The 12,765-nt window shown below is 33.1% G+C and overlaps 1 pseudogene; it reads right to left on the reverse strand.

Moving 5' to 3' along the window:
- Positions 1-962: 962 nt before the first annotated feature.
- Positions 963-2,216, reverse strand: LOC137772267 (olfactory receptor 8H1-like; annotated as a pseudogene).
- Positions 2,217-12,765: the final 10,549 nt, after the last annotated feature.

Below are 12,765 nucleotides of genomic sequence, written 5' to 3' on the forward strand. Positions count from 1 at the left end.
ATATAACATATGCATACTTAACTATCAATCTAGAGGAACACACACAAAGCTGTTGTTAACTCTTAGGGCATTTCTATTTCCTTAAATTGTTCAGTATTTTTCAAATTTTATCCAATATTAATATATGCCATTCTAAATCCAAAGTTGTGAAGTGCTGAGTTTTTCCTTAGCTGTTTGTGTGCTTGTCCTTTAAATCAGTCAAAAGTATAAACCACAAGTGAATATTCTTTAAGAAAAAACCACTGTGCATTGAAAATACTCAGGAATGTGAGTGTTCTAATGGTAATGGCCAGCATGTATTAGTACTGCCTTAAATGGTTTACATCTATTGTCTGGTTTAATCTTTACAGTAACTCTATGGACCTGGATTTATTATTTATTTTGTGCAGTAGAGGAAACTGGAGGCTTAAAGTTTCAGTGATTTTAAAGGGTTATACAGCTAAAAGGGTAGCAGATCTGGAATCTACATCCTGGAATGTTTGTTTCCAAAGCAAGTGCTTATGATCATTCTGCTATATTGCTTCTCCACAAAATGAATGAGATAATTTCTAAACGTGTTATCATTGTTCCCAAACGGGAGCTATTTTCCATCGTAAAATTCTCTGAAATGGATTATGCATGGGAATGTGTATGACATAGTTTAAAAGGTGACAACTATATTTTTCATTTTGCAAATCAGTTGCCCTTAAAACCACATATATTTAGACCATAGATTGAACATGTTTCATGGTTTCCAATTACAGTGTGGATTGCTAAAGGCACATTCCTGGAAGTGCCCAAGATCATATTAGGTCAAGCAAAGGATGGTTCAACAGAAAATAAATAAATAAATAAATAAGTAAGTAAATAAGCAAATAAATAAATAAATAAATAAATAAAGGATTCAACTGTTTCTGGAAAAAGACCAAAGATATACATTATAGGAAAGAAAAAAAAAAAGAACTTAAAGTCTAGAATCACTGCTATTTTAATTTCCTGTAGCCCTGTCTCTTCTGCATGACATTAATGAGAGCATTTTTTACTTCTTTATTTCTAAGACTATAGATGAGAGGATGCAGCATGGGGATGACAATAGTATAAAAAACAGAAGCCACTTGATCCTTTCCCAAAAAGTTGGACTTAACTGGTTTTAAGTAAGACCAAATCGTAGTGCCATAAAAGATGGTGACTCCCGGAAGATGGAAGGCACAAGTAGAGAAGGCTTGTCGCTTTTGTGAAGTGGAAGTAATTTTCAGAATAGTAGACAGGATGAACACATATTGTGATGTGAGGCACCATTCGGGTGGAGCCAGCGAAAATGAATATCACGATTTCAGTGTCGTGTGTGTCTGTGCAGGACAGGACTAAAGTTGGGGGAACATCGCAGAAAAAGTGATAGATTATATTCGAGTCACAGAAATGCAATCTGCTCATGCAAAGCACATTGACAAAGGAGTCCATAAAGTCACTCAAATAAGATCCAAAGACTAGGCAGCAGCAGCATGTTATGGACATAACAACTGGGTAATGCAGAGGATTGCAGGTAGCTACATAGTGATGCTAGGTCATTGAGGAGAGAAGGAAAATTCAGTGGCACTGAAGAGAACAAAGAAATACATCTGGGTGGAGCAGTTCAGGTATGAAATATACTTGGTGGAAGTCAGTAAATTTTCTAAGGTTTTAGGGGTAATGACAGTTGAATAACTGAGGTCAAGAAATGACAGGTGGGCTTCCCTGGTGGCGCAGTGGTTGAGAATCTGCCTGCTAATGCAGGGAACACGGGTTCGAGCCTTGGTCTGGGAAGATCCCACATGCCGCGGAGCAACTGGGCCCGTGCGCCACAATTACTGAGCCTGCGCCTCTGGAGCCTGTGCTCCGCAACAAGAGAGGCCGCGATAGTGAGAGGCCCGCGCACCGCGATGGAGAGTGGCCCCCAATTGCCGCAACTAGAGAAAGCCCTCGCACAGAAACGAAGACCCAACACAGCCATAAATAAATAAATAAATAATTCCCATTAAAAAAAAAAAAAAGAAAGAAATGACAGGTGACTGAGGAAAAAATATATGGGGGTGTGAAGCTGGAGATCCAGGCGGATTATCAACATCATCCCTGCATCCCCCAACACAGTAGTTAGGTAAATCAGGAGAAATAGTGTAAAGGACCAGCCAGATCTCTTCAGAATCTGTCAATCCCATGAGGATGAAGTCAGACACATTTGGGATATTCCTTCTACCCATAGTGTTCAATGCTTAAATGGCTGAGAAATCAAATTTAATACTTAGCAGGAATTACTTACAAACGACTTGTGTTTCTGTGAGCAACATTACATATTTACATTAGTGTTTCTAGGAAGTGATAATAATGAGGTGTGTACAGTGTATGAAGAGAAAAATCTTAATTTGATTGCCAAATATAGAAATAGGCATAAATTCATATTTGGATATAATATAATAAAAGCTAATATATTGAATAATTAGAATAAGCCTGACACTGTTCTAAATGCTTCCCTTTATTAAAGTATTTAATTCCCATGAGATTATATATGATATGTACTACAGTTAGCCACATTTTTTAGATGAGAGAATGGGCACAGCGAATTTAGTAATTTTTCCAGAGTCAGAGCTCTTAAATGTTGGCTCCGTAATTCTACTAAAATAGATTGACCCCAGAGAGAATGTCCATAATACTATATTCCTATGCATAATTAATTTTAGCAAGACGAAAAAAATTCTAGATATATAATCAACGATGATAGAAGAATAGTTTTAATACACCATATACTGTTCATTTTTCCCAGTATTATTTAATAGTAATTAAAAGTAAGTTTCAACCTTTGGACTTCACTTGTGTGTAATAAAATGATAGACCTCACATTAGTATTAATTTTCAAAAAGTATGATGTTCTAAAAATATAAAAATTTTAAAACTAGTTCAAATCCTAAAAAACACATATGTTTTGTGTGTGTATATTTGTGTATAAGTCTGTGTGAGTATGACGCATTATTAACATGAACATTATGACAAACCCAAGACTAAATATATGTTTAGCAATAATTGTTAATGCACCTAATATACCTTTAAAAAGAAAACAATTTCAGGATAGTTTTTGAAAAGCCAAATATTTTACACAGTATTTAAAAAGGTAATAATAAAAGCAAGGATGCATATACATTTAGCAATACCCATGAACAGAAAGCACTGGTTTTAATTTTAATACTAAAAAATATAAAATGCAGGGAAGAGTATCAAAATTTAAAAGGATACTTTATAATAATAGATTTTGATTATAATAATAGATTTTGATTCACAATAAAGACTTACTCGTACGTGTTACCTATGCAAATGATAATGTAGTAAGAAATATCATGCAGTAAATTTTTCACAGAGCAGGTGCAAAGACAGAAATGGGCATAAGTATTGTAACATTAGGAAAACTTATCACACCTCTATTAAATATTTTCAGTCAAGAAAACATTAATTAGGATATAAAATAATTAAACTTCACATTCAATAAATTTTTTTTATAGATAAACATATATTAAGCTTTGACCATATATAAGAAAAATTATCTTACTTTTCAAGTGTACATGCAGCATTTATGAAAACTTCCATAGTATTGAAAACTAACATCTGAATAAAATTAATTTAAAAATTGCATTCTGATTAGACATGAATAACACATTTTTAAGAACTCTCAAACCGTATCATTTTGGCATTTAGAAATAAGTTACTAAACCCCTCCTAAGCCAAATAGAAATAAGAAAAAAATTAGAAGTATTCATAACTGAGGTATGACATAATAAAATAGTGGGTTGCCACTGACATAGTATTCATTGGTAAAACCATACCCAATTCAGAACACTAGAAAAGAAGAATAAAGTAGCCCAATTAAAAGAAGAGAAAATTTTTAAAAAAGGAAAAAAAAATAAACCAGAAAATCTAAACAACTGTGATGGTAACATAGTATAGTAAAATATGTTCTATTGTATTTGTATTGTTGAGGTGTTATTTATACTTAATAATCCCATTTTAGGGAGAAATCTTTAGGTTAGATTCTCTATTTTAAGGAGATAGTCCTATTACAACTAAAGGGATTTCACACTCAAAAAATATTAATGATAATGAAAGGATGGGGAGATGGAAGGAAAAATACATATAATTAACTTTGAAAGATACATATCCTTGCAATGAAAATGAGGTCTGTTGGAAGCAGGGTTAAACATGAGCGCAGTAGGGATGTTTTCCTGTACGTTGTTCTTCGGCTTGGGCACTGAGGAACGATGGCATCTACAAGGGCATCACAGAGTGGGAGGGGTCAAAGGAAAAGAGAGCAAAGCTGAGTCAGGACCAGGCTTGCAAGGAAGCCCATGAACATGTGGTGGATCTTACTTTTCTAAGAGCCCAGTCTGCCAGCCATTCTTACCTTACTCTCTGAATTGTGCTTATCTTTTGTCATTCTTGAGATTAAGTATAATCTTGGTAATGCTAATGCTTAGTCTCTGTACTCTGTGAGAAGTAATAGAATGAGTTTAGTGTCCATACTCTGGATGAAATAATAAGAAGGGGAGAAACACACTCGCACAAAAAGTGTAGTAATGACACCAGAAATTTGAACACATATGTGTGGTCCCTGAACTGCAGGTTGGGGTTAGACTGCTGCCAATATATAGATCTAAGGATAGAGCAGAGTGCTTTGAACCGGAGTCAGTACCAACAATTCCGTGGAAGGTGGTATGGGAATGTGTGACCTGTGATTTTCCTATTGATTAGGCAGTATTTGCTCAAGTTCGTCAGGTATAATTATAAAGTTACTAATAATTGCAACTACAGGAACCTAGCCAACTTGAGTTATATGAGATAAAAGCTAATACTATATATTTTAAGGATTACATGCATTTGTGACTGTGTGTGTATAAATATACAAATAGTATATACCAATATTTATATGTTGAAATCCTAAATCTCTGTAGCTCAGAATGAGACTGTATTTGGCAATAAGATCTTTCTGGAGATAATTAACTTGAATTGAGGTCTTTAGGGTGGACCCTAATCCAATATGACTGGTGTTCTTATAAGAAGAGGAGATAGAACGCAGAAACACAAGGAGGAATGATGACGTGAACACAAAGGGAGAAGGCTGCTATCTACAAGTGAAGGAGAGATGCCTCAGAAGTCAACTCTGCTTTCACCTTGATCTTTAGACTCCTGGATTCTAGAACAGTGAGAAGTAAATTTCTATTGTTTGAGCCAACAGTCTGTGGTAATTTATTCTAGCAGCCCTGAAAAATTTTACATTTTTCTCTGTTCATATACTCATTATCCTTGCAAAGTCCTTGGGTGTATTTTTGAGAAATATTTCTGTCAAAAATAAATCATGGCTATTTCTTTAATATCTCATGGTTTCTTAAGGATTCTTTAAATTATTATAAAAGGAAAATCACTCAGTAATAGATCATACAATTTATAGAAGCTATTGCTAAAAGAATAAAATCACTACATATGCTAGAAATTAGTGTTTTATTTCCGGTATGTTTCCCTATGCTGTCAGACTTTTTCTCATTCTGTGGAGTATGAAAAAGATAAGGGCATTAAAAATTGCAGTACACTTGAAACATTGTAAATCAACTATTAAAAAATTGGGAAATAGAACCAACTCTCAGTCAGATGGGACATGGTCACTCACTGCCTTACACGGTAGTATTTCAATCATGACACTGGCTCTAATAAAAACTTTACAGTCATCACTCTCAAAAAAAAGGTGAGGAGTCACCTGTACCTGGACTGAAAGTCTTCATGATTGAAAAGTATTAAATATTGCATCTACCATGTTTAGGAGCAAGATTTCAGCCCTGTGAGTCTTGTTTTTCCTGCAGTGACATGGACCAAAATGTACTCAAAGGAGTAAAAAATCTGCAGTGTATAAAACCATGGGTATAAAAATAATTTATACTTGTGACATGAAACATTATATTTTTATCATATTGAGATTTCCATACATCAAGAAAGAATCAGAAAACCAGCTTAAAACCATTCATAGAAGAAAAAGAAAGCTGCTTGTCTTTATTTTCCCGGAAAGTTCTCAGATCCATGTGAAAGATTTTTTTAACACAAAGACTAAATAGATTTTTGAATGTGCAGATATTAAATGAAAAAAATATATACTTATTTAATTCTTAGAGAATTCGAGAGTAAAAAAAATATAATAAATTTAAATTTTGACTTCTGTGTACTACAGACAAATTATACATTACTCCTGTGAACACACACACACACAAAATGTCTTGTAATAATAATACTATAATTTCCAGCTTAGTTTGAATGGTTACATTATTAAAATAATATAAACCATCAATTAATAATATAAATACGTATTACTTTGTTATTTTGGTATCAAATCTGTTCAAATCAAATCTGAACAGATTTTCAAATAACAGATAATTCAAATCTGTTAAAACAATTTCTCTCTCTTTTTGTCCCTCCATTTCTCGTTCCCTCTCTCGCTCTCTCTCTCTCATCTCTAGGTTATATACAAAGATATGCATGAAAGAGAGTTGGGAACAAAACAGAAATTAAGCATATAGGAATAAGCACAGTGAAAATAAATGAAAATATGTGTACCACATCTTCTTTATCCACTCCTCTGTTACTGGACATTTAGGTTGCCTCCATGTCTTAGTGATTGTAAATGGTGCCGCAATGAACAATGGGGCGCATGTATCTTTTCAAATTATGGTTTTCTCCAGATACATGTCCAGGAGTGGTATTGCTGGATCATATCATAGGGCTATATTTTGTTTTTTAAGGAACTTCCATACTGTTCTCAATAATGGTTGTACCAATTTACTTTCTCACCAACAGTATAGGAGGGTTCCCTTTCTCCACACCCTCTCCAGCACTTCCTGTTTGTAGATTTTTTGATGATGGCCATTCTGACTGGTGTGAAGTAATACCTCATTGTAGTTTTGATCTGCATTTCTCTAATAATTAGTGATGTTGAGCATCTTTTCATGTGCTTTTTGGTCACCTGTATGTCTTCTTTGGAGAAATGTCTATTTAGATCTTCTGCCCATTTTTTGATTGGGTTGTTTGTTTTTTTTGATATTGAACTGCATGAGCTATTTGTATTTTGCCATAAAAAAGAACGAAATAATGCCATTTGCAGCAACATGGATGAACCTAGAGATCGTCATACTGAGTGAAGTAAGTCAGACATAAAAAGACAAATATAATATAATATTGCTTATATGTGGAATCTAAAAATATGGTACAAATGAACTTATTTACAAAACAGAAATAGTCACAGATGTAGAAAACAAACTTACGGTTACCGGTGGGGAAGCAGAGGGAGGGATAAATTGGGAGATTGGGATTAACATATAAACACTATTATATATAAAATAAATAACTAATAACGACCTACTGCATAGCACTCTCCACTCAATACTCCGTAATGATCTCTATGGAAAAAGATCTTAAAAAGAGTGGATATATGTATACGTATAACTGATTCACTTTGTTGTATACCTGAAACTAACACAACATTGTAAATAAACTATACTCCAATAAAAATTTAAAAAAGAAAACAAATATACGTAAGCGGTTTTGGAAAAATATATAAATAAGTAGTCTACTAAAGGTATTCATCACAAAATACATGTTGACTGACATACACAAGGGAAATTTTACTTTTAGTACAATTCTAACCTTTATTTAACTGATGTGTCTGATGTAGCACAATTGTGGAAGATGAAGAACATTGTATTTGGACTCTAAAACCTTATATTAAAACATCAGATTTAGCACCTAGTGTGACATTGGAAACGTAACCTTAAGCTTCAAATCAAAAAGTAACTAAGATTGGCCAAAATTTTTGTGCATGTCTTGTTCAACTATCAATACATGGACACGGTGTGATTGCAGAGTGCTTAGTTATGAAATACGTTAAATATGTTTTATAAAATTAAAATGTTTTCCTTATATGTGGAGTATGCATACATGTGAAATATGACTTCTAAATTTTATTTACTTATGAAATATTAATAGGGAATTAAAATCAGTTCATCAAAGCATTGAACAATGAATGGTCACCAAACCAGAAAGTAAGTATTGCTTCTTTTACTTATGTATGTTTGTTATACGATATTAAGATATACTAAAGTACTTTTCTTATGAGATTAAATCCAGAGAATCTGAATATTCTATGTTATCAGTCACCTTAAAAATACATTTCTGTTACTGCATTCTGACTTTGGGCATTACAGTAAAATAATAGTGTGTTTGCTTAAATTCCCCTGGTAACTTTGCCCATAATAATTTTCTCATAACTCTCGACTTCTCTGATTTTATCTGTAGTGCTAGATGGTGGTTTATGAATGAAAGTATATTTTAGTACAGATTATATTCCATTAGAGTAATTAATTTTCTACTTCACTCTAAGGAACTGGAGGAATAATAGTCAAAAAGTATAAGGTTTATCTACCCATTGAAGATGTTCTTCAAACAGGCATTTCTGTCAACTAATACTTAAGGATATTGGAACTGATTGTGTTTTGTCTTGCTGATTTTACTTTAAGAGATATAAGCTAGAAAGACAAAAATAGAGATCTCAAATTAAGAAAACATGGTCACTCTGGATAACTAAAATCAAATCAGTTCTTCAACCCTCATATAGTCAGAAAACAAAGTGCCATATATCAAGGGAAGAGTACTACAAACACTAAGCTTGAGAAGAAGGAAAGCTACAGCTATAGTAGCAACTACTGCAAGTTATTAAGTGGCCACTAGGTGTTAGAAACTTTGTGTACATTATCTTATGTAACGTACATAGCAAATTGCAAACTAACTCAGCATCCTTTTACAGATGAGAAAACTGAGAACCACCTGACCTGTAACTTGATCAAGTCACACAGTCAGTTACCAACAAAGCCAGGATTCATGTCTAGGTTTCTCTGTCTCCAAACTTTAAGCTACTTCCACTTGACCATATTACAGACTCATTGTGATATGCCATAGTTCTGGAAATGTTATCCTCTGGAAACAATACAACAGCTTCATGTATTTTAATTCTTTTGTAAAGCCACAAGCTTAAGCAGACCATTATATTAAACAAAACAAAACAATAAAAACAAACAAACAAAAAACCCAGTAGTGGATTCTAGATGAATTAGCTAATTAGTACAATAAATTAAAGAAAAATTTTTATCCCTCTGTAAGGAAAAAAATTATGATCTCCAAATGTCATATATTCAATGCTCAGTTGATAATTTTATCTCCATTTAATAGTTTTCCTGAATTTTAAATATAACACCTTATTTCCACTACCTCATAATGACTTCAGTTATATTCCATCAAGGAAATTAAATAAAATTTCTAATTTACAAATCTATTGACCTAAACATGCAAAGAGTCTTTACTGTTTTCCCTGTTATGTTCCTGTGAATTCTCTCATTTAATTTTTATTCAACTCTGAGTTAACTAGAAATTTCTATCTCAGATTTACATACTAAAGATTATAATCTAGTTTGAGATTCATGGTTATAACTTCTGGTATATCAATATTTTGTAGGTGATGTAAAATATTTCTTCTTACCTGTGGAAATGCACTGCTCATTTTATTAAGGTGTGCTATGGATACCAAATGTTTGGACTCTTATACCAGGTTCTCAAGCTCTTCTTGAAATCTACAGGAATGCCCCAAGGGAAAACACACTCTTCTGGGACCAAAAAGTAACAAGAGGATTTTTTTCCCATGGTAAACAAGAGAATGGTTCTGGAGCAATGAACTACATGATAAAAATGACTACATGAATGAACTTTGGCTTCTGGTACAAAATGATCCTTCAGTGGAAAAAGAATATGCATAGGACTGGAAAAGAAATTTAATGATATGAGACATAGTCCTAGCTCTGACACTAAGAGACAGCTTAAATTCTCTGAAATCCAGTTTCTTTTTCCTGGGGATATAACCTGTTTACTTCTCTCAAAACCCTATCAACATGGACATGAAGAAATAATAATAAAAGCATAAGCTATGGCAGAATTCAAAATCACTTAATAGAGATTACAATACTCATTTAACTTTAAAGATGCTACCCTTCTAAGTAGTATGAAAGATATTTTAAAACTCATTGAGTAGTTAATAGAAGAAATAAGATATAAATAGATGAATAGAAAGTATTGACAACAGAAATGGGAGAGTATACAGATAATTGTTATTCTATGTAATATAACATTAGAATTAGAGCTCTGTCAAAGATAAAGGTCAGAATTTGAGTCGTATAGCGTCTTGTCTGAGGACCCTTTATATTGGGTTGGCCAATAAGTTTGTTCGGGTTTTTCTCTATGATGTTACCAGAAAACCCAAACGAACTTTTCGACCCACCCAATACTAATCTATAGACTAGTATTAGGCTATGTACTTAAAGAAATTCTTCAAAAAATTGTGAAAAATACATAGATGCTTAAGCTCACACCCAGAGATTCTAAATTAGTAGATAGGCAATGATGGCCGTGGAATCTGAGTTTTAAAAGAAAGATAGAAGGAAAGCAGAAAAGAAGGAAGGGAGGAAAGAAAGAAAGATGATACTGATACTCAGCCTAATTGTGAACAAAGGATCTATTAATTAAATGTAATCCCAAATGATCCGTATATTCAATGCAACCTTAATTAAAAATAAACAAGAATTTCTGAAAAAATTGATAAGGTAATTCTACAATTTACAAGAAAATAAAAAGAGAGAGAAACTAAGGGAGTCGGGGCAATTTTGAAAAAGAAGAATAAAGTAAGATTTACATAATCTAATTTCAAGATTTGCCACAAAACTAAAATAATCAAGAGAGTGTGGTGTTGGTGAAAATATAGATATCTAGATCAATGGAAAAGAACAGAGTCTTCAACAATAGATCCACAGAAAATAGGCAATTGATTTTTAACAAAGTTGCTAAGGAATATCCATGGAAGAAGGATAGTAATTTTTTTAGTGACACTGAATAGGTAGACTAACCTTATGTCACAAAAAAAGAGACATGAGTCATTCTTTGCATCATATATAAAAGTTTTCTCAAAATAATTCTTAGGCCTTAGTAGAAAACCTACTACAATAATATTTCTAGAGAAAAAATAGGACAACGCTTTTTCGACTATGGGTTAGTCACAAACTTTTGTATAAAACACAAGACTCATGAACCATAGGGGGAAAATGATAAATTGTACTTTATCACATTTAAAATCTGCTTCATGAGAGACACTGTTGAGAGAATGAGCAAACCACAAACTTATACAAAATATTTGCTTAGACAGCTATGTGATAAAGAACATGAATCCATGTGTCTTTCTGAATTATGGTTTTCTCAGTGTATATGCCCATGGTGGGATTGCTGGGTCTTATGGTAATTCTATTTTTAGTTTTTTAAGGAACCTCCATACTGGTCTCCATAGTGGCTGTATCAGTTTACATTCCCACCAACAGTACAAGAGGGTTCCCTTTTCTCCACACCCTCTCCAGCATTTATTATTTGTAGATTTTTTCATGACAGCCATTCTGACCGGTGTGAGGTGATACCTCACTGTGGTTTTGACTTGCATTTCTCTAATAATTAGTGATGTTGAGCATCTTTTCATGTGCCTCTTGGCCATCTGTATGTCTTCTTTGGAGAAATGTCTATATCTTCCACCCATTTTTTGATTGAGTCGTTTGTTTTTTTGATATTGAGCTGCAAAAAGACACATGCACCCCAATGTTCATTGCAGCACTATTTACAATAGCCAGGTCATGGAAGCAACCTAAATGTCCATCGACAGAGGAATGGATAAAGAAGATGTGGTACATATATACAATGGAATATTACTCAGCCATAAAAGGGAATGAAATTGGGTCATTTGTAGAGACGTGGATGGGCTGAGAGACTGTCATTCAGAGTGAAGTTAAGTCAGAAAGAGAAAAACAGATATCGTATATTAACGCGTATATCGGGAATCTAGAAAAATGGTACAGAAAAACTTGTTTGCAAGGCAGAAATAGAGACACAGATGTAGAGAACAAATGTACGGACACCAAGGGGGAAAAGGGGGGGTGGAAAGAATTGGAAGATTGGGATTGACATATATACACTAATATGTATAAAATAGATAACTAATGAGAACCTGCTGTATAGCACAGGGAACTCTACTCAATGCTCTGTGGTGATCTAAATGGGAAGGAAATTCAAAAATGAGGGGATATATTTATATGTATAGCTGATTCACTTTGCTGTACTGTAGAAACTAACACAACATTGTAAAGCAACTATACTCCAATAAAAATTTTTGAAAAGTGAATACATCCCATAGAAAATACAGGCAGGAAAGCTGAAGAAAGGAGGAATATATAGATGAAGAAAGCAGAACATTGATATGTTTTGATCCTCCAAACACGAAAACTAAGCCAAAGAAACAGAAAAGATATCATGTCATAATCAAGATTTTTTCCCCTGAAATGAAAGATTTGAAACTTCCTAATAAATGGATATAATATGTTCTAAGTCAACAAAGAATGATGAGTATTAAAGTATTTATTAAAGTCAATATTTCTTTATTTATTAAAGTTAAAATTTCTTTATACAATTTAAAGAAACAAATTTCTTTAAGATGTATGTTTTTTCTTATCTTGCCATAAAATATGATAATATATGCACTTTATTTCACACCTGTTTTAGCAGCATTAATTTTTGATGAGTAGAATTGCCCTTTTAAAGTTCATCAAAGATACTATAAATATTAATATAAAAGTAGCTCCTTTACACAAACCA

The sequence above is a fragment of the Eschrichtius robustus genome, chromosome 11 (assembly GCF_028021215.1).
Source record: "Eschrichtius robustus isolate mEscRob2 chromosome 11, mEscRob2.pri, whole genome shotgun sequence".
NCBI classification, from domain to species: Eukaryota; Metazoa; Chordata; class Mammalia; order Artiodactyla; family Eschrichtiidae; genus Eschrichtius; species Eschrichtius robustus.